This window comes from Mesoplodon bidens (assembly GCF_964165515.1).
Source record: "Mesoplodon bidens genome assembly, chromosome: 4".
NCBI lineage: Eukaryota > Metazoa > Chordata > Mammalia > Artiodactyla > Ziphiidae > Mesoplodon > Mesoplodon bidens.
The window spans coordinates 105,101,112-105,125,120 of record NC_138160.1 but is presented as its reverse complement, the minus strand read 5'-3'; the positions used below and the strand labels follow the sequence as shown (position 1 = coordinate 105,125,120).

General features: G+C 40.5%; 1 long non-coding RNA gene across 1 annotated transcript in view; it reads left to right on the top strand.

Annotated features, from left to right (window-relative positions):
* LOC308615909 overlaps positions 1–24,009 on the top strand; it is a 322,361-nt gene that overhangs the window by 153,001 nt on the left and 145,351 nt on the right. Inside the window, exon 2 of the long non-coding RNA XR_014015639.1 lies at positions 16,731–16,773. This is a non-coding gene — a long non-coding RNA (uncharacterized lncRNA). The remainder of the gene's footprint in view (positions 1–16,730; positions 16,774–24,009) is intronic.

The window sequence follows — 24,009 nt, the reverse complement described above, 5'->3', positions numbered from 1 at the left end:
GAAAGATATTCTGTGTTCATGGACTGGTAGAATTAATATTGGAAACATGTCCGTAGTACCCAAAGTGCTTTACAGATTCCTTGTAATCCTTATCAAAATTCCAATGACATTGTTTTTTTATAGAAATAGATAAAACAACTCTAAAATTTGTATAGAATTACAAAACAACTTGCATAGCTAAAGGAAATTTGAGAAGGAAGACCAAAGCTGGAGGCATTTTACTTCCTGATTTCAAACTATATTACAAAGCTATAGTAATCAAAACCATATGGTGTTGGTATAAAAACAGACACAGAGATCAGTGGAACAGAATAGAGAGTCCAGAAATAAGCCTATGTGTATATGGTCAACTGATTTTCAACAAAGGAGCCAAGAATATACAATGGGAAGAGCATGGTCTCTTCAGCAAATGGTGTTAGGAAAACTGGACAGCCACATGCAAAAGGATTTTTTTTTTTTTTTTTTTTTTTTGCGGTACGTGGGCCTCTCACTGCTGTGGCCTCTCCCGTGGCATAGCACAGGCTCCAGACGCACAGGCTCAGTGGCCATGGCTCACAGGCCCAGCCGCTCCGTGGCATGTGGGATCCTCCCGGACCGGGGCAGGAACCTGTGTCCACTGCATCGGCAGGTGGACTCTCAACCACTGCGCCACCAGGGAAGCCCCTAGACCCCTATTTTACACCATATGAAAAAGCAATTCAAAATGGATTAAAGACTTTAATGTAAGACATGAAACAGTACAACTCCAGAAGAAAACATAAGAGGTAAGCTCTTTTACATCATTCTTGGCAATAATTTTTTTGGATTTGATACCAAAAGGAAAGGCAATAAAAGGAAAAATAAGTGGAACTATATTAAACTAAAAAGCTTCTGCACAGCACAAGAAACGATTAACAAAAGGAAAAGGCAACCTATGAAATTGTAAAAAATATTTGCAAACCTCATATTCAGTAAGGGGTTAACATCTGAAATATACAAGGAACTCCTACAATTCAGTAGTAAAAAAACAAATAAGCATATGAAAAATGGGAAGAGAAACTAAATAGAAATTTTTCCAAAGAAAATATACAGATGGTTAACAGGTACATTTAAAGCTGCTCAGCATCACTAAGCATCAGGGAAAGGCAAATCAAGATTACAACAAGATGTTACCCTATTCCTGTTGGGATATCTATTATGAAAAAGACAAAAGACAACAAATGTTGTTGAGGATGTGGAAAAAAAAGGAAACACTTGTGCAATGTTGGTGAGAATGTAAACTGGTGCAGCCACCATGGAAAACCAAATGAGGTTCTCCCCAAAATTAAAAATAGAACTGTCATATGATCCAGGAATCCTACTTCTGGGTGTATATCCAGAGGAAAAAACTTCCTATCTTGAAGAGATATCTGTACTCCTATGTTCATTATAACATTACTCACAATAGCCAAGATGTGGAAACAATCTAAGTGTCCACTGACTGATGAATGGATGAAGAAATATATAATGGGATATTCAGTCTTCTGAAAGAAAATCCTACCATTTGCAACAACATGGATGAAACTGGAGAACACGATGCTAAGTGAAATTAGCCAGGTAGAGAAAGACAAATACTGTATGATTTCGTTTATATGTAAAATCTAAAAAAGTTGAACTTGTGGAACCAGAGACTAGAACCATGATTACCAGGGTCTGGAGGGTGGGGAAAATGAGGAGATGTTGGTCAAAGTGTACAAACTTTCAATTATAAGATGAATAACTTTTGGGGGTGTAATGTACAGCATGGTGACTACAGTTAATAATACTCTATTGTATTCTTGAAATTTACTAAGAGATCTTTTTTTTTTTTTTTTTTTTTTTACTAAGAGATCTTCAGTGTTCTCACCACACCAAAAAGAAAAAAAATTATGGAGAAAGAAACCCTCGAGGTGATAACACTTCACACCCATTATGATGGCTGTAGTCAAAAGGATAGAAAATAACAGGTGTTGGGGAGATTTGGGGAAATTATAACTGTCATGTACTACTGGTGGGAACTTAAAATAGTGTAGCCACTTTGAAAAACAGCTTGACAGTTTCTCAAAAATCTCAAAATCGAGTTACTATATAACCCAGTAATTTCACATTTAGACACACTCAAGAGACTTGAAATGTATTCATGCAAAATCTTGTACAGGATTGTTCATAGCAGCATTTGTCACAATACCCCCAAAATGACCCAAAAGTCTATCAACTGGTAAATGGATAAATGTGGTCTATCCATACAATGGAACATTATTTGGCAATGAAAAGGAATGAAGTTAATATATGCTACCACATGGATGAATCTTGAAGACATTATGCTACATGAAAGAAGACAGATGTACTGGCATATACTGTATGAGTCTATTTACATGAAATATCCAAAACAGGCAAATGGATAGAGAGTAGATTAGTGGTCCTTGAGCTGTGGGGGTAGTAGGTTGGGAGGTGATGACTAAGGGTGTAGGATTTCTTTCCGGGTGGTGAAAGTGTTCTAAATTGACCGTGGTGAAGATGCACAAGTCTGAATATGCTAAAAGCTATTTAACTGTACAATTTAAATGGATGAATTTTGTGATGTATGAATTATATTTCAATAGACTTGTTAAAAAAAAGAGAGGCTGAGGCATTGGCTCAAGATATTAGCATGCCAAAAGCTGATCTAGTATGAATGATATTAAGATGTGGAAGGAGACTATATAGTCATAAAGGGAGTGATCTTCCCAAAATACAGAATATAGACATTGGAGGTAAAAGCACTGGAAGTCTGTCTTCATTATTAACCAGGAAATCTGTGACCCAGGCTTACAGAAATGGCCTCTGGTCACTGAGGATGGTCTTATTTACTAAGGATGCACCAGGATGTTGATTCTGTTAAACACCCATCCCATGATCTGACTCCTTGTTCCCCAATTTGCTGGATGCTGCAGAGAGAGGTGTGTGCTGGTCACTGTTCCTCTGAGGTTTTATCTTATTCTTTCCTTTGGAATATACTCCTCTGTTTTTTCATTTTGCCTGACTCTGTGTTGGCTTCTATGCATTAGAAAAAAGAGCCATCTCTCCCAGTCTTGAAAGAATGGCCTTGTGTAGGGGATGAACCTTATCGTTCAACCCTGCCCTAGCTCTTGATTGTCCCTCAAATTTTTGTGATTGTCCAAGCAGCCTATTTCACATTTCATGGCTCCCGTGAGTTGAAGGTATACCAAGACCTGTCAGTGTTCCAAAGGGGAAGATCTCAGTCAGCACCTGGATTCACACTGATTGGAAGCCAGACCCCCAGGCAGCAGCTTTGAAATTATGAAAATATAGACAGTTCCATAGGACTGCAAGCGTAAGCCCCACAGACCACCTGTGCCAGGGAATCTAGAGGGCTCCCTGGTGGCAGCCACAAAAACCAGGGCACCAGAAGAGTGTATAAACTCTCCTCTGGGAGATAGTGGTGCCCTGGAGCACAGCACAGGGAAAGTGCAAAGATGGAGCCCACTGATGGGAGTGAGGCCAAGGGATATAGGGTAGAGATGGCGCCTGCCAGGAAAAAAAAGAAGAGAAGAGGAAAAAGCCTAGAGTTTTAAAAGCCAAAAAGAAAAGAAAAGAGAAAAGAAAAGAAAGGTGGTACCTGCTGGGTAGAGCAAGGCAGAGGGAGAGTGCAAAGATGGTGCCCATCAGTCTCCATCACCAAGGAGCACCGAGTAGCCCCCAAATGTGTGTCAAATCAGATGACTGCCCATCAGGCCAACATTCCAAGACAGCAAGTTAGCCTATCCCACACAAAATCCAGGCGCTGCTTGATCAGCTCCTCTTTGCTGAGCCCCGTGGTGGGGAGAGTCCATGCATCAGCCATTTAAGAGCTGTTCCTTAGATTGCTATGACTTTGTGGGTCTCGTGGACACAAGCCTTGTTGGTTTTCAAAGCTAGATGTTTTGGGGGTTCATCTCTCAGGTGGAGGTTTCAAAAGTTAGGGGTGCCCGATGTGGAGTTCAACTCCTTCACTCCTCAGGGAGAAGATCCAGATTTTGAGTTCTATCCCTACTGTGGGTTGCTATGCCCAGGGTGGGGTTTATGGTGAAATGCTGTCCCAGTCTCCCCTACCCTCTTTGATTTGGGCCTTTCCTTGTCTGCCCGATGTATAGGAGCTGCTCAGCCAGTTTTTTGCAGAGGAAATTGTTCCATGTGTAGCTGTAGATGCAGTGTGTTTGCAGGAGGATGTGAGTTCAGGATCCCCTTCCATCTTGAACCAGAAGCCTGGTCAGTGTTCTTGACAGGAGATTTCTCACCATTAATTAAGAAACGGGCATTTAGGCTCCTTCATGGGCAGTGGGAAGAAGTGGATCAGAGGAAGGGGAGGGAGTTAATGTTTATTCAGATCAGCTGCTATACTTAATGTATACTATTAGGCTTTCTGCCTACGTTTGAATTCTCACAATTAGTCTGTAAGATAGGTATTCTTATTTTCAATTTAGAGTTGAGTAAATTGAGGCTGAAAGGGAGCGACAGGTGGTGGGTTACCAAGGCCGCAGGTGGCAGCACCAGAATATAGGCAGACCTCAGAGATACGGTTGGTTCGGCTCCTGATCACCACAATGAAGTGAATATCACAAAAAAGCAAGGCACGCGAATTTTGGGGTTTCCCAGTGTATATAAAAGACTATACTATAATCTATCAAGTGTGTAATAGCATTATGTCTAAAAAAAGTATATTCCTTAATTTAAAAATACTCCATTTCTGAGAAGTGCTATTTATCATCTGACAATGAAGAGTTGCCACAAACCTTCAATTTGTCAAAATCTCAATGTCTGTGAAGCACAATAAAATGGAGTGCAATAAAACGAGGTACACCTGCATAAAACCAGGTCTATTTCTTTTCCAGAGCTGTGACTTTCTCGCTTAAATGTCCATTAGCATGATTCAAAATTCCTGATTTGGAAAAACATAGGAAATTGACAAGTTAGAGTCTGAGGTCTACAGAACTGCGGACCAACAAAATCACCATACAGAAATTCACCAAAATGATGCTGCCCAGCATTAGTCAGGTTTGACTAATCATATTTACCTTTGATGAAGGAGACGTGGTCAGGAGATAGGGACCCGAGGAGATCCTGCTGACCAATTCCTTACCTTGCTGAACACGTCTGATTGTCCTCCTTTGAGATGGTCAGAGCATGAGCCCTTATAGCTAGATGCCCCCTTGCTTTTCAGGGTCCCCTTTGGCACCCAGGGACTGCTTTGTGTGACAGTGCTTTAGGCAGCTGCTGTGAGTTGGAGGTCAGATGAATTCGGGCTCAGGACGTGAGGACACCTGCCTCTCGCATGCAAAGATGGAAAAAATGACAACATTTGTTGCCTTGGATCTGAGCAGCCCAGGCAGCATGTGTGAGAGCCTCACAAGCCTGTTTTCTTCATGAGCACGGGCCCCTCTTTTCATATCTGGAGCAGGGAACAGATGTTTCATCAAAAGACATTTAAAATAAAGATAATTATGCAGTAAGAGGCTTAATTACATCAGCTTATTCAGGTCCACTTAATTGCCTGACAGCCTGCGTGCCTCCCACTTATCTGTGGCAGAGGCTCTCGTGTTTTGCTGGTTTATCAAATCCTTTGATGGCTTGAGGAAGATGTTATTGACTTAGCAAATCAGAAAATATCAATTCCTTGTATACAGCTGGTAGAGGAAAATGTAAATATTTTTAACAAGCAATAAAGAATCATCATTTTCCTAGAGGTGGCTTATAGAGTCCTATAAATGATTAATAGCTGGAATGACTCAGAGAGGTAAGCCTGAACTAGATATTTCATCTTCAGCTGCCTCTTGGTCATATTTGAAACCTTTCCGTCAAATTAAAATCCTAGGGAGAAGGTGGTATGCTAATTTAAGGAGCCCATTTGAATCATGTGACAATGAGGCAATTGACCAAAAAAAGCAGTCTTATGGGGCTATTTCCATCTCTCCTTAACTTTAAAGGAATAGATTAGTTCTGCTTCAGACTGATGTACTCTCTCTCTTTTTTCTCCCTAGACCACCAGCCTTTTTGAAGTAATACTTCTTACTCACTGCTTCTATTTTCTTTCACCGTTCACTTCCTCCACCAAACCTTGCATCTTGACTCCCGCCCACACCAGTCTTCTAAAAACAAATGTCAAACTCTGCTTCTTTTTTTTTTTTTTTTTTGCCGTACGCAGGCCTCTCACTGTTGTGGCCTCTCCCGTTGCAGAGCACAGGCTCCGGACGCGCATGCTCAACAGCCATGGCGCAGGCTCAGCCGGTCTGCGGCATGTGGGATCCTCCCGGACTGGGGCACAAACCCGTGTCCCCTGTATCGGCAGGTGGACTCTCAACCACTGCGCCACCAGGGAAGCCCCAAACTCTGTTTCTTGTTAGTCCTTATCCCATGATGTGGTTTGGAGCATTTATGCAGGTCCTTCTACCATGGCTTCCAGGATAGTGCACCCTCCTGGATTTACCTTTGAATCAGTCAGGATCCCAGCAGGAAACAGATGGCATATTCACACTGAGTGATTGAAAGGAGTGTAACCAAGGGTCTCTTTATGAAGATCAGGGTAGGGGCAGTACACTGGGACTACAGAAGGGGAGCTGTGACCACCCTTAGGGGCGAGAGATGGGACCAGTTAGCCAACCAGCTACATGGAGAGAACCTACGCAACAGAGCTGTGAACATCAGAGAGAAATGTAGCTAACCTGGGAACGCCCAGTAGGGAGCGAGTGAGAGGAATAAATACCCCCAGCATCCTGCTCTTCCCAGCCTCTGATCTCTGCCTGTGCTTCCTATTGGCCAAATCAGACCCACTGCCAGAGGACAAGGGAGCCAATGGAAGCAGCCCACACAGGTCAGGCTCCCCAGGCACAGAGCTGGGTAGAAAGTGGGTTTGGAAGGACCAATGGAAAATATCCACTGCATCCCCACGTCTCCTATTTTCTTTTTACTCTCACTTGTTGGCACTTCTTCCATCACCATTTCTGTAAGTATAGTGCTCCTGAGGGCTCTGTATACCCCCTCTTCTCCATGCCCTAAACAATCTCACCTAGTTTCTGGCTTCAGATAGCATTTGTTTTTGATTTCCAAGTCCCTATCTCTAGTTTTTTTCTCCCAAGCTCCATTTGTTAGATGTGTCCGTAGGAAATGACTCGCCACTCCCTCTATTTTAACACATTCAACTGGAACTCATCTTTCTCTCCAATGAGTTCTCCCTGAACTCTATCCAGAGTTCATGTTCTTCTCCCAGAGACTCATCACACTCATCTTTATTTCCTCACTCTTACCTAGCCAGTTGTCTCCTGAGTTCTATGAATTGCATCTCCAAATTCTCTACAATATTCCTTCCCTCCTTTCTATCACTCTGGGCAAGGCTAGGTCATACTCTCATTTTTTTCTCCTGTGTACTTTTTAAAAATAAAAACGTCCTTGCTTCTAGTCTTTAATTTTTACAGTGTGTCATCCACACTGCTTCTGAAGTTATCTTTCTAAAGCAGTTCACCTTTTGCTAAACTCTTAAGTGAAAGCCTTCATTGTCTTAACGTTATATAAAAAATAAGCTCAGTAGCTTAGGAGAGTTTTCATAGACTATTTCATTGTAGTCCCCACCTATCTTTCTCTTCTCATAGCCTAGTATATGTCCTTTTAAGTAATTCATACTTCATGCCTCCCTTCCTTTTATCATGCTCCTCCCTCTGTCTTCTCTCTTCCTTTAAATTAAGATATGCAATCACAAAAGTAAATGAGGGAGGTCATCCATTTAAAATGACAAGGAGTGAAGAAGACTGTGGAGATTGGAGAGCACGTGCTAGTGTAAAGAAGAAGTTTTTTTTCCGGTCCTGTGGATTGTTGCCATGTGGGAATGTAGATCCTTTGTCTTGGCATGTTTATTTTTCAGGAGAACCTGAAAATTTGAATTTTTATGTGAAGCTCTGGTAGGCATATCTGCAAGAACCAACAATCATGTGAGTTTATCATATGTCCAGGATCTACTTGTGTAAGAGCACCTCTGACAGTTTCAGTGCAATAGAACCCTAGAGAGGCACATCAGACATCCCCTGAAGAGAGCAATTTGGACATTCCATGTGCTACACAAGGTTCCAGCTCCCTCTGCTCATTATCCAGTGGGGGTCAATGGCCATATTCTATGTACTACATGTAAACAATATAGCACTGTGGTAAAAAATATGGAGCAAGGCAGCCATCTGATGATTCTCAAATGTTGGAAGCTGAAACCTGCTCACATTCCTGCCTCCTGAGAGATCTGGGGGGAGTCCCTCAATTTTCCCAACATATGATGGCAAAAGCAGCTAGCTACCTGTGGTGACCCAGATTCAGTGATCAAGGGAGAATGCAATAAAGTACTGTTTTTCTGAAGTGGTAGAGATGGGTAATTTACATCTTCTAACAGGGTGACCATGGATGCAGGGCTAACCCCAGATTCCTGACCTCAGGATGATCATGTTTGACAGCTTTATCATGTAGGATGTGGCCAATGCTGTGAATGAACTCTTTAGAAGGTAGGTTTTGTGGACTTTCATACACAGGTTCTGCATTCTCACCTGGTCACCTGGGTAGAATGGGTTAATCCTTTGACTAGAGAATTAGAAGAGGTCTCAGAAAAGTGCATGATGAGTCCAGAGCATTAGAATTCTCTGGTTTCTTGGAACTTATAGACTTCTACAAGGCTAGAGTTTTGTCAAAACTTCCACCATAGTACTTAACCCTCATACTGGAGTGGGGATGTCCGATGTGCCTATACAAGTAGTGGCTTGCTGGTTCTCTCATGGGTACTTGAAAACAACATGTCATTAGGTAGGGTCAACAGTGCCATGGGTGTGGTAGGGCCAGGTGCCTAGTGCTTGGGTCACCAGACTGAGAGACAGCAAGCAGACCACTACAAAAATAACCAAGACCTCTGTTGGGGGAAACCTCCTACTCCTAACCCCTATACTCCTTTGGATAGTCTCATGATGGACTTTATTTCATATCTTATGTCTTCTCTCCTCCTGTAGTCATGAGGATGGACACACTTTCTTAGATGACACACTTTATCCCCTGAATGTCACCATTCCTCCATTCTCCCCACATTCATGATAGTTTCTGCAACTCTTGTGATGAAGGAAAATGTTCACCTCCTTGAAATACCAATCTTCTGGATCACAGGTACTTGGTCCAAGTTCTTACCTTATATTTTGGGAGCACTGTTCAAATTCCTTCATGTCCACCAACATGTTCATCATTGCTTGCTACAGACTGATGGCCTGATGGAACAATTCAACTGCTCCTTCAGGAATGTCCTATTCCTACTTACCCTACACAATCATGACTTCTTCAGACACTGCAGAATCTGTACAGAACTACCCACCTACTCATCCACCCACAGTACCACCACTCTAACAACGAACTCTTCCCTCATCTCAGGTAGTTAACTACTGCCTGTAGAAGTTACAGTCCACTCAGAAGGACTTACAGGCTATACTCTAGTAATCCTAAGAACCATGTATAACACAATTTGCCCATCACTAAACCCTAGGAAAGGTCATTTGACTAAGTTATGGCACCTGGTTTGTTCTCAAGAAATAGCTGTGCATGCTTACAACTATAGGATTGGTCCCTGGAGCCTCATATTTCCTTTCATGGCTATCTTCCATGAATGGCCTTTTAAGCCTCCCATCTCTGCTCCAGGAACCTGGTAAATACTTTCTGCCCCATAAATATAGCAGCGGTGCTTCATACCCCATGATGGGAAAACGTGAAAGCAAGTGATGAACAGCAATACCTGATCCAGACTAGCTCTCTGCTTACGCTACGGAGATGTTCTCTACTATCCTCAACCCCAAAGAATTCTCATCACATGGCCTGACTCAAAACACACTCTCCCAAAACAGAAGATCCTAAAACATAGAAATCCCCACACCCCTTCCTTATCCACGGTAATCCTTTCCATCCGTCACGGCCCAGTTCAAATCATCACTTGATTTGCCAAGTGTTCCCGCCCACCCAGCCAGAACTAATGGATCCTTCCCCTGAGCTTCCATAGGCATCTACTGTAAGAGGAGGCAAAGAATGGCTACCAAACTATACAGCCTTCACAATGTGATGGCTCTTGTACAAATAAGAAATATTATTTTGTTTAATCTTCACAACCACACTGTGAGATAGTATTTGTAGCTCCCTTTACAGGCAAGAAACTAAGGCTCAAAGAAGTTATTACAACTTGCTTAAGATCACATAGATGTTAAGTAGCAGAACCAGGATTCATAGTAGTCTCTCTCACATTAAAAGTCTATGTTTCTCTCTATAGCACAGGTTTCCAATTTATTTCATTTCTTATGTAATATATCTAGTCTTCAAAGTTGCACAGTCAATTCCCTCTCGGGTCAGGTGGGTAATATAATTGTGAGGAGTGGTCAAATGTAAATTAGCAGAGAATGAGCTGGAGAATGCATGCCTAGCTTAAAACATTCAAATTAGACACTCAACAAAGCAAGCCAACAAAACAAGGCTGAAAAAATTTTCCTACAGGCCACGAGTTTGCAAACCCTGGTTAAACACCTGATTCCATGACTAAAGTAAAATCTTCAGGGCTGGGCCTGAAAACTCCTCATTTTAGCAAACCCTCAGTGTCTTGTCCAGGCCTCTTCCCAAAGTAGATACCCAAAAGGTGTCCACTCAATTAATTTAAAAAATGAAAACTTGCCTTTAATCTTCAAATTCATAGTAATTTTGTTTCTATAGAATCTATTTATACCAAGGTAATTTAAAACTATTAAAATGGTTTGGTTAAAATCCAACCCCTCTCAACCACCCATCTAGAATTTTGAGGTAAGAGATGAGACACCAAGGCCAAAACTTACAGATTGGTCTGATTCCTTTTTTTGGCCTCAAACATCACAAAACAGATGCTTGGTTTCACAGTGGTTCTGAAGATGTGACCTGCTGAACAGGACAGAGTGGTTTCACCCCTGAGAGGCATTTTATTATCCACAAGCTCTGCCTAAATGAGGGTATTACACAGTGAAGCCTTGAACGAAACTTAGGTGTGTCTCATGAGAATGCCAGTGGGAACAGTGGCTCTGGCCAGTTCTTCATTCTATAGGTTACCCATCCCCACTAGTCAATATGTCAGTCTGATTGGCCTCAAGCAGAAACCCTGGTATGTGGTTTTCAGAAAATGAAAGAGAATTGCTTCAAGGAAACAGAGATCCAAAAAACTGTTGCTTACTGTTGGTTTTCTGGCAAGGAAGATTTATGGGTAGTCTTATAAAAATTATAAAGCCTCTGAGCGAAAAATAAGTGCCTGACCCAAACTAGAGGATGAAGAGATTATTTCGTCATTCAGGAATGTTGTTTGCCTTCAAGTTCTACTATTGTAGACTTTGTATAAATTTACACATACTAATTTTCTCAGTATGAAGTTCAAGGTTGTTCTTAATATAGAAGGCTCTACTTAAGGCAAAGTTTCCAAATTTATCTTAAAGGAGGAGAAGGATAATTGTCCTGTAATGATTTTAAACCCATGCTCATGGGTGGAGTCATTTCAAGCAAATACTGATATATTTTGGAAATCTTCCCAATAAACTTTGAGATTTTGAAATCATTTATTAACATTCTGTGGCTACATTAACTACTATTTTTAAGGGCAACCACAACGATTGACCATGTGCAACTGGAAATCTTAAAACTCTTTCCTTATGTTTATTTAAGTGTAATTACCACATGTTTTGAATTAAACTTTGTACTACTTTGCCCAGATTTCTTCAAATAAACTTATCCTTAGACAGACAAATACAGTATGCTAATATAATATGTAGGACAATCTAAGTCTGTAACATTAACTGCTTAGTTTTACATCCTTGCTTTTAGCATGCATCCTGGAACTTTCTCAGTAAATCAAAGACTTGTCTCAGTTCCTATCAGCAGTACTGGAGATGTTTTGAGTTTTCTCTTGATCCTGGGATTGCGATTCCCCAAACTTCACCCCATTCCCTGATCCAAAAACATGCATCTTTCTGTACTTTATTTTCTCATTGTACTTGCATTACATATTTTCTTGCTAAATTAATATTCAGTGTTTCGATTTTTATGACCATGTAAATATATAAGTAGGTAAATATGTAAATATGACCATATATACAATGAACTCTATATATATTTAGTATATATGAAATCCTTTTTATTTTCCCTGAAATGAATGACTTCAGTGTTTTAACATGGGCATGCACTCTGCACCTCATTCTTTGCTGACTTCCATTTGGCTACTTTGCACACTTATATTACCCACCTGACCCTGAGGGAATTGTTTTCTGTGATCCTATAATCCGTATTAGTACTTTCTGAAAGAACTCTAAAACTCCTATCTCCTATCAATCTAGTCTAATACATCAGGTCATCTGTTTAGTTCCTTTTTTTTTTTGTTTCTCTTAGAAATTCCCTCTTGGAATTCTCTAGCCTCTCTCTCTGATGTGTACTGGTTGTTCTCTAGACCCACTGCACAACCCTTGTCTTGCAACATCTGCTCTAGGAAATGGTAGGTTACAAAAGTTCTCAGTATCCTTTACCCTTACCTGAATCCCCACTCCTTACAATGTGTCTTCGTAGCTCCTCCCAACAGGCAGTGGAATTTATTTCCCTGCCCTTGAATCTTGACTGGCATTGTGAATTACTTTAGCCAATACAATGAACCGGAAGTGATGATGTGCCTCTTCCTCTAGGCTCACTTCCTCTTTCACTCTTGGAACCCTGCTGCCCATGTGACAACAATCCCAGTCTAGCTGGAGGATGAGCAACCATGTGGAACCAAGATGACAACCCCACTGAGGCTGTCCTAGATTAGGTAGACCCTAGCTTATCCAGAATTTGATTGCAGACACATGAAACCATCTAAGATCAGAACTACTCAACTAAGCCTAGCTCAACTGGTCAACCTGCAGAATCTCAAGCTAACTAAATAGTTGCTATTTAAAACCACTAAGTTTTAGAGTACTTATACATATTCTAATACAACTGGCTCCAAGAAAATGTGCCAGATGAATTTATGGGAGGAGTAAAGACGGCATCTCCTAGGCCCTAGGAGCTGGGAATTTGATGTATCAGCAGCAGCTTTGTTTCTAGAATATGTTGAATGTACTTAAAAAAAAAAACTTTTAGAGATAATTCACATACTATTAAATTCATACTTTTAAAGTATACAATCTAATGGATTTTAGTATATTCACAAGTTTATGCAACTATCACCACTATCTAATCCAGAGCAGTTTTATCAACCCTAAAATAAGTCCCACACCCATTAGCAGTCAGTGTCCATTCCCCTCTTCCTCAACTCCTGGCAACCACTAATCTACTTCTGTCTCTATGGACTTGCCTATTCTGGGCATTTCATATAAATGGAATCATATAGCATGCGGCCTTTTGTTTGGTTTCTTTCAATTAATATATAATTTTAGCTCTTATGTTTAGATCTTTGATCCATCTTGAGTTAACTTCTGTATACAGTGTGAGGTAGGGAGTCCAGTTTCTTCTCTGTAAGTGGGTGTCCGGTTGTGTGTACTCTTCTAGTTGAATGTATTCAGTGTGGGAGTGAAATTCTTCCCTAAGCAATTCTAATACAAGAGGCAGAAGTGGCAGCCCAAGCTCAGAAGTACTTTCTCGTAACATAATGTGAAGTCTGTATTACCAGACAGACCTCACCCTCAGGCAGCACCAAAGTTCCAGGAATGCTGAAGACAAAAGGGCAAGTGAAACTAAAGTAGTTTAATAACTTGGATGGAAAAGATAGGCACTGCAAATAATTCTTGGCGATTGGGTTCCCATCATTTCAAATTTCTAATCTTTGTAAGTAGGCAGCAATATCTGAAATGCACTCTGAGAAATGTGATAGTGAGTTTAGACAGATCACTGAAATGGCGAATGAGTAGTGCCCTCATTAACATTTTGCTGGGAGATTTCACCCGATTTATTTTGAATTCACAGTTTGTGGATTCTGGATAACAGACATTAACTGACTGCATGTGAAGATGCTGAAGCAAGAATTTTTCCATCTACTTTACTTCCCTCAGATGTTGAATTTTTGTTATATGGCCTTTAGCAACTCTTAGAATGGATTCTCAGAGTACACTATTGCCTGTAGGAACTGTTGATAGAGGCTGGGGATCATCTTGTTTCCTCAATTTGGAGGTTTTGGAGCCAGGGCTGTAATAATCTTGTGTGTCACATGAAGTCTTCAGGATCTTAGAAAGGGGATTGTGATATTGTGATCAACAATGAGAAATACATATTTGGTCTTTGTCTTGTTTCTGGCACAGAGTGCTTAAAACTCTTGGACTGTCCTAAGAGATGAGAAGGAGAAAGGTGTCTTTGGTTATGTTAATGATATGAAAAGTACCTAGGGATAGGGGTTGATTGCCAGTGAAGCTAACCACGTGATTAGAGAAGTAGGACCTTCAATTCCACAACCCCCCCTCTGAAAAATCTGGAGATTGAATTAAACTACCAATGGCTGATGATTTAATCCATCATGTCTCTGTAAGGCAACCTCCATAAAAACCCAAAAGGATGGGGTTCAGAGAGCTTCCTGGTTGGTGAGCACATAGAGATTTGGGGAGAATGGTACCCCAGTAGGGCATGGAAATTCCTAATCCTTTCCTCTAGCTTGTCTTATGCATCTCTCCTATCTGGCTGTTCCTGAATTAAATCCTTTAATATGCTTTGTGATAAACTGGTAATCTACTGAGTAAACAGGTTTACTGAGTCTTGTGAGCTGCTCTAGCAAATTAATCGAACCCAAGAACGGGTCATGGGAACCTCTGATTTATAGCCAGTCCGTCAGAGTCACAGGTAACAACCTGGACTTATAATTGGCATCTGAAGTGTAGGACGGTCTTGTGGGACTGTGTCCTTTACCTGTGTAGTCCGATACTATCTCCTGGTAAGTGTCAGACAATTGAGTTGAATTATAGGACACCCAGCTGGTGTCAGAGAATTGCTTGGTGGTGTGGAAAAACTTACATCGGAATAGGGTTCAGCATCTGAGGGATGCATACAGAGAACTGGCACTGAACTAAATGCCACTTTTGATGTCAAGAAGGAACTACATCCATTCCAAGGACAGACAACCCAGGATGGAGCTGCTGAAGGAACAATAATTTTACTGCGGCATCAAGAACTCCTTTACCTGACAGATGAAAGGATATTTAATTAGGGAGGATGTATTTTGAACTTTAAGAATTTCAGACTTAGGACCATTAACTCACTTGATCAAGAAAAACTGATTTTTAACTTTAATGACTTTGGACTTTAACTCGCAAAAACTTTTACTCCCTAGGGCAAGATAATTTGATTTGGACTTGAATATAAAATGCAATACTTCTGAATTTTAATATGATAATGGGAGGGTGTGTATATTAAAATCTGTCATCTCTACATTGTTGACATTTTATTATTGGAGTATCTATATTTTCATGTTGTCACTTAATCTCATTGCTGACTCTCTCATATGTTATGTCAGACAGTGTGCCTGGACATTATTTAGGGCCAAAAATAAAATAGTGAATGGGTTTTCAGCTTTGGGTGCAGAAGAAATTTGAAGTTAATTTACTTACTGTATCATTCAAACTCATTTTTTGAGCATTCTGAGGGGAAAATCAATACTGATCCCCAGTGGTCTCAGGAGGATACCTAAAAGAGAATGTTGTGGGATTGACTTCATGAACTCTTCTGATAGATACCTATTTTCACCCCGGTTGATAGCCACCCCCATCTCCCATCCCCAACTGACCATATACTTCATGGTTAAGCCCAATGTGTTAAGGGAAAAAATGCAAAGTTAGGGAATTTTTTGAGAAATACTTCTCTCCTATTCCAGATGTTTTTCTCCGTATGGGGAGACCTCATACCTGTCTATGCTTCATAATTAAAATATGTTTTTTAGGAACAGCATGAAGTTGGGTCTTGATTTTTTTAATCCAAACTAATAATTTCTGCCACTTAATATATATGTTTATTTCATTTACATATAATATAATTATTGGTATAGTTGCATTTAAGTCTCCCATGTTATTGCTTGTTTTATATTTAATCCATTTGTTCTTTGTTCTACTTTTTCTCCTTTCCTGTTTTCTCTTGAGCAAATTGCACTTGTTTTAGTATCCCATTTTCTTTTATGTATTATCTTCATAAGTCTTCGTGTTAAATTTATTTTTAGTAATTGCTTTGGAGTGTACAATATGGATTATTAAACTGTCATCTCCTTTATTTTTTATATTTTATTTCTTTATTTTTTTGGCCACACCACGTGGCATGTGGGATCCTAGTTCCCCCCAACTAACCCGTGCCCCCTGCATTGGAAGCATGGAGTCTTAACCACTGGACCGCCTGGGAAATCCCTGTCATCTCCTTTAATGAACAGCATGAGTACCTTAAAATAGAATAATTCCCTCAATCTCCTTCCCCATTTAGTCTTCTTGTCACTTTATACTTTACCATGATGTATATTATAAATACCGTAACAAATGTTTGTATTTTTGCTTTAGTCAAAAAATTTTTAAAGAATAATGTGTTTATATGCAAATATAATCTATAATATCATATAAAGAAATCATGTATGTGTGTATAATACATATTGTATAAAACAAATATGTATGTGTGTGAATACACACAAATTTGTGACAGATGGATGGATAGATATAGACACCATCTCAAGGTGCCTCTCTCAGGTCTCCTTTACTTCTTCTTTTTAGGTCTACTCCCAAGCACTGAGTGAAGACCCATGGAAAAGACATGGTGAGTGATTGGAGACTTGCTTTGTGGCTGGCTGAAGGTTCTTTGAATTGCAATCCATTGTGCTTCCCACATGAGGCTATTACAAGGTCATTAGAATTTTGACTAGTAAGTCTATGATGGATCCCTCCTCCTGCTGCAGTTGTACTCTCTCTTTACTTTGCTTTTTTCTCATCCACATCTTCCCTCATTTCCATTCCTCTTTATTACATATACCCCATTTCACTTTTATTAGAATGCATATAAAGGAGACAATAAAACTCAATAAAATGGCAATTTACTAGGACAGTTTCGGCCGATGAAGAATCTCTGAAATGTTATAGCCTCTTCTGAGGGTGGGCCAGTTTCTCTTAAAGTCATTTAGTGGAAGAGAATTTCCCAGGATGAGGATCTGGCTAAGCCGGATAGGCTCTGGGGCAGGGTTACTGCCTCTCCAGGGTTCTCCAGTTGGTGGGTTGTGATGATAAAAGCAGCTCTGAGTACAGGAGATTTTCATTTGATGAGTGGTCTGAACATCAAACTTAGAGGTTATAAAATATTTGCTGCTGAAATACACAGAGCATTGATAAACAGATCCTGGACAGCTGAGTTATTGCAATCTACTTAACATGAGGAGAACAAATTATGAGTCAAATGTTCCTGTTTAATAACCCTACTCAGGGCAGAGGGCTGCTCAAGGCTGGCATTAACCCTGCACACACTGTGTCTGGCCAAGATCCCGGCAAGGGCTGTGCAGGATGGAAGCGATTCAGGTGGGTTTGCCATTAGGTACTAAGGTACGCAGAGAGGAAATTTTAAAAGGCCCATCTGGTAAAGGAAATAAACAATTTGTAAAACTGCTGTATGGTATCGAATACACTACCAAGACCCCTTCTGTGGTTTACATTTCATCTTCCTTATATTACACGTGTTTAGGCTTATTAAATCTTGGCTTCAGCCTAAGACTGTATGCTTTTATGCTATTGGGGGAAGGGAAGGAATATTTGTCTGTTCTCTATTAGTCCTTTGAACCTAGGTCAGTCAACTCGGCCCAAGTGCTATAAATACTCTCGTTGAAATCTGACTCCCTTTCTGTACTTCCAAGATTATGCTTTGCTTTAACATGGCCAGAAAGGAACGGCTTCATCTCACTCATGGGAAACAGACTTGAAATACGTTTCTTGTGAGCATTGTTTTAAAAAGGAAATGAATTTAAAATAGTGTTTGTTTCTTAACTGGCTCCCAAGCATGCATTCGGGGGTATGTGTGGAGGGTGAGTGAACATGCTGTGAGTGGGCAGTGAGCCAGCGGGGGGTGCTGCCCTTGACCCGAATGTTGTCCTGAGCATTTTGCTTAATCAGGGCTACGGGGTGGTATTTGAGCCTTAGCCAAGTTGAGGCATCACATCTCTGTCCTGCATCTCCACTTCATTCACTAGCACCCCACACGCCCACGTGCACCTCCTCCAGCAAAAACACACACGTACACGTGTGCGTGCACACACATGTACTCCAGACTTAGGCTCTGACCTCTTGGGAAGCTTTTACTCCTCCAAGCCATTTTCATTCTTTCCTTGACCCCCCCCAAGGCTGAAATCACTGCTGGAAATCTACCTGCAGAATCCACACACTCTGCTGGCAAAGAATTAGAAGTAAAGGTATGCAAAATACATGCTTAAAAAAAGTGCACAAAACCAATTTAAGCCCCACAGTATTTTTCTCTCTATTGGCATACTCCCAATAGTTTCAAATTGGTTTGCCTGAGTCAAGAATTTCCTTAAATGAAATGCTCTGTGCTAGGAAGGCTTTTAAGACCTCTTCACCTTAAAGTGCAAACCTAGAAAGCAAAGTCTCGATTTGGCATGCCACTTAAAACATGATTAGTGGAGCATATCAGCAGGCTAGAAATAGCTGCATTTGTGAACCTCATGTTCTCTAGCTCTTGACTGCCAGCCAAGCCTCAAATCAATCCCAAAGAATGAAAAATAAGATAATAATGAGAAAATGGACTTTTCAAGCCAAAACCCAAGAAAACATCTTAGTCTCCGTAAGCTGACTTTGGGCCACATAAAACAAGAAATGGTGACTCTGTCCTGTCTTTAAACAATTTGCTGTGTCACTACAACACACCCTCCCTTCTCATTAGGTCTTGGTTTCCTTTTTCATAAACTGGGGACCAATTTTGCTAACTTTCTCCTTTGGAATATAATGCGTTCTTATGTCTAAATACCTGGTGCTTCCCATCTGCTGGGATATTTTGAGGGGGAAAGTTTTTCAGAAGTGCCAGATATTAAGCTTAATTCCTGTTCTGAGTGGTGTAAGGCACGCTTGATTTTTTTCCTTCCCGTTGAAATATGTCCTGTACCTTGCCTATGACAAGCTGTTATAAAATGTTTCAAGAGCTCTCTTTTGTTTTGAGGCCCTACTTCCTTTGGTCTGAATCTGAGCTGGGTGGCAGGCGAGTGGACCCACTTTTAACTTCTCCCTACAGAGCCGGGTGGGCCTTTACTGCCCCTGTTTGTTATGGAGAATCAGCCATAAATCAGGGCTCATTTTCCATTTTCTCCTTATTGATGGAATTGCTGGAGGAAAACAACTTGTCTCTCAAGCTCTTGGAGCCCTGCAGGATGAAAGCTGCATACAATAAAAGTTGTTTTGACAGAAAACTGACCAAACATGACAATGGACAGAGAGGGGATGACGAAAGGGAGGGGGAGAGAGGGGACACGCTTTTCTGTTTTGAACCGAGGCGTGCTCTCTCTTTTTTCTTTGTTAAATTACTTTTTCATATGAAGGACACAAAGGGAACGGCCCCTAATGGCAGCCAGAAGGCAGAAAACAAACCCTTTGAAATTTCTAATTTGTTTATAGATGGTCCTCCAGGAGCCAGCTGGAAAATAATTTTGTCTGCCAGAGACAGGGAACAGCTACCCGAGGGTGTTGTGGTGAAAAAAATGACTCTCGAGTTTTGGTCCTTGAATGTCTTATTGTTCAGCACTCAGCAGTTGTTCTGAAATTACTCATCTGGCAGAGAAAGAAAATGAAAGAAAAATCCCTCTACTACTCTCTGGCTTGAGTCTCTAGGAAAGTTACCTTCTAAAAAAATGTTTTTTGATTTGGTTTTATACTGTGTGTCAATTAATTGTCAAGTTACACAAAAGTTTGTGAAATCCTGTCTGCTAATATGTCTTTTCCTCTCTGAGGAGGATTATTTTTGTGGCTACTTCCCAGATCAGTCACTTCACCCAGTTCAGGCGACACTGTTTTCCCTCTGTGATATGCTAACAATTGAGCTCCTTTTCTAGATGATACCACAGAGTCTATAGACCTCTCATGGGCAAACCTAATCTGAGGGTATTTCAGAATGTGGATAAGACATAGGTTTGGAGATAGTCAGGGATCTCTGTTCTTGAACATAAGCGGGTTTCTAGAAGTTTCCCCCTCAGTTTTGTTGTTTATGAAATGGGGACTGGGATCACCTTTCCTGCATTTATGGTGATGTTGTGAAGATACCCTCACACCTGGCATAGGGCAGCAGCAATGTTTTCACAGAAACTGAGATCACTTGGAGGAGAATGCCTCAAACAGTCCTTTTATCCTATAGATTAGGAAACTGAGACCCAGTGACTTGATGAAGGAGGCATAGCTGTTTACGGCAGACTTAAGGTTAGAACTCACATATCAACTGTTAGCCTACAGCTGCTTCCACTATTTCTTCCATTCTCATGGCTTTGGCGATGGAAGTAATTTTATGTAATATGTCGATTTTACATGAATCTCTCTAAATCCATAGATTTGACCCCTCCCTGTAATCCCAGGAGAGGCCTAACTATTTGCCATCTGAAGCTGAAAGAGTAAACTAAGTGGGTCTGTGCTATTACCTGCCTCTTTTTGACTTTGTCTGGGGTGGTGAAAACTACTGAAATCACAGTGCCAGGAGAATGGTACAACCACGACTGGAAGATCTCCAACTTCTTCTGGGCTCTCAGTGTTTCCTGATTATCCTTCTCGGCTTGCCTAACGTGCTCTTTTTTTTCTCAAGCCTTCATTCTCCTTCAACGTGTTATCCATTCCCCCAATTTCCTGATGATTGTCAGTCAATGATCCCACTCTGTATTTTACACAGAGAAAATGGAAGCTATTCACAAAGGTCTCCTTCAAACTCCTGTCTCTACACCCCGACACTTAACACCTCTACCCATCTTGTTCCCCTTCATATTTCTGTGAAATATGTGTCATTTCTCGTAAATAAATGTTCCCTCTCTACTGAATTCTTTGTTCTTGTTCTTTGTGCTTGTTTCAGAGTGCTCAGTCTAGTCACTGTGCTCTTCCTTTCTTGGATCTTTAACTTTATTCTGTTTGGTGATTCCTTCCAATTTATGCTTAAGCCACTTGCACTGACCCTGTATCTCCTATGGCTCCTGATTTACCGTTCTCTTTTCTTTCACAGCAAATCTTCCTGAAATAAGAAGTCTGTATTACTGCTTCCATTTTTGACTGCCCACTTATTCTGCAACCTAAAGTTTCTGGGTTTTACCTCTGTTACCCTTCTGAATCTACTCTTATAGGTCCCAAGAGATGAGCTTGTGGCAAAATCCATTGGATATACACTTCCTAGGCATAATCATATTTAACCCATGGGCAGCATTTGACACCAGTGATAACCTTGTTTATCTTGAAACAATCTCCTTATTGAATACATGGCATCATAGACTCATGGTTTTCCCCATAACTCTCTGGGCATTTCATTTCAGATTTCTTTTCATCCTCATTTTCATCTGCCCAGGTTGTTAGTATTGGCATTGGTTAGATTTTCTCCTAAACGTATAATCCTATCCATTTCACTGTGTTTAATTTTCCACCCATATCCTGGCAACTTCCAAATCTTCATTTCCAACACATTAAGTCTTTTCTGAATTTCAGACCCAGTTATCCAAATGCCTACAAGACATCTCTATTTGGGTGTCCTACAGGCATCTTCAACTCAATACAGAACAAAGCATCCTTTGTTCCGAACCTGCTCTTTCTCCCGTGTTACTTATCTCAGTGAATGGTAACATAGTTCACCCAGTTGTCCAGGCCAGTATCTTGAGATTCCTGCTTGACCCCTTTCCCTAGCACTGCTTCTCATCCAAAGTCTCTAAGCCATTTTCACACAACCCTAAGTATTTCTCAATTCCATCCAATTCCCCTCACACCTTAATCCCGGCCACTGTCTCCCTTGCTTGGATTACTCCATAGACTTCTAATCGTTCTCTTTATCTTCTGTATTGTTTCCAATTCACTTCCTATACTGCAGTGAAAGTGATATTACTAAAACAAAAATCTATCCAAGTCATTGTCTTTTTTGACTAGCTCTCCATTGCCCAGAAAAAGGCAATACTTTGACTCCTTTTATGTGAGTTACATGACCTAAACTCTACTTATCAGTTCTACTTCATCTTGCCTGTTTTCCCTACATATACTCTTTAATCTAGTAAACTTATTTTATTTCCTGCAGTATGCCTTGCTTTTTCTATCTCTTTCAGTCAACAAGGGTTTACTGAGCATTTACAATGTGCTAAGCACCTTCGCTGTTTTCCCTGCCTTCACTCTTTCTTTCCTTCACCCTACTTTTAATGTAGCTAACTCACTCCTTGGACTTTGCCTGGGAAGTCTTCCCTGATACCCTTCATGTTAAGGGTTCCTGCTCTATGCTTCCATGGCAGCTTAATTGTCTTCTATGGCAGTGCTTACTGCTTTCTTTATAATTGCTTGTTTAATTTCTAACTAGTCTTCCCCACTAATCGTATGGGAATAAGGGCACAGACTGTTATCTGCATTGTTCACTACTGTGTCTCTATTGTCTAGAACAAAGGAGAGGCTTAGTAAATATTTATGGAATGAATAGATAAGTGAATATTTTGAAAGTTTGGAGACAGAATGTGCATAATATTGCTAACAGTATCACCATTCAACTGGTAATAATAAGATGACAGGCTTCTCAAGGAGTTAAGAAAAGCTATGTTTAAATTTTATCCTTTCATCCTGGAGGTCTTTAGAACATTCTTCGAAAGACCTGGCATAAGGGAAGGGTAAGATGAGATAATTTGTTGACCTGGCACATTTATAAATGTCTACAGAGCACCCTAAATTAGCCCCATATTTACATAGTTCAGGGAGAGCCATGGCAGGTGATGTCATTCTTGTTCTCTTAGTCCCAGGAGCTAGAGACTCAGGGAACACTTATGTGGGCATGATTTCCATGTCTAGCCCCTCCCTCAGGTGTATGGAGGACAGAAAGAATGCAAAAAGAAAAAGAGAAAAGTAGAAAAGGAGCACAGATAGGCAGTGATTTAGAAGTTTTGCAAACTGTATGTTTTTAATCTTTATAGCTTAATTTCAAAGCCTAGTGGGCAGTAGCATGTGCAAACTGTGATACAAGATAAATCAACATTCATGGCAAGATTGCTAAGTGCAAGGAGGTCTTATTAGTATAAAATCACGTAAAGGAGCAAAAATAAGAAATGACAGAAAATAACTTTATAACAGTACAGAGTTAATGCACACAGGAATAAAGGGCCTAGGGCTAAAAGGCAAAACTTAATATTTGTGTAAGGGATAGCATGGTGATCATTAATTAGACCGATAGTACATTGTTAATGGGATCAGAGCTAGCAAAGTAGCAAAGATTCCAACATGATTATTCTACTAGGTTATTTATAATGTGTGGCTATTGTAAAAAATCCCCAGGAAATATTCACATATCAAATCTAATGGCAGATCAGATTTAATAAAAGCTATCCTGTTTATTGAGTTCTATCATACATCATGAACTATGCTAAGACCTTATAAACATTATTGGGTTTAGTCTTCATGTCAACCTTGAAGTAGATATTATTATTCCCATTTCACATACTGACTAGTCAGTGTATCAGGTGGGAATTATGACTCCACAGCCTGTCTTCTGCAGGGCTGTGCTATCCAGCCATTCTCCTAATTGATGTACATTTAATTCTCATACTAAGGATCTCAGAGCATATTTCAAACCATAAGATTCGAATCTTGCTGAAATAAAACCCTCTAGATTGTGGAAAAGTCCTTTTCTCAACATGTCACATGTAGGGTGGGGGTGATGGGGTGAATGTGAGGATGAGGAAAGAGACTGAAAGTGAACTCTCTTTCCTTCCCACCCTAAGTTTGTGAGTCCCCACTTGGAGTGATTTGATGTGCTTTGATAAACCACTTGTCCTAACATGTTATCTGCAATTTATATCATCAC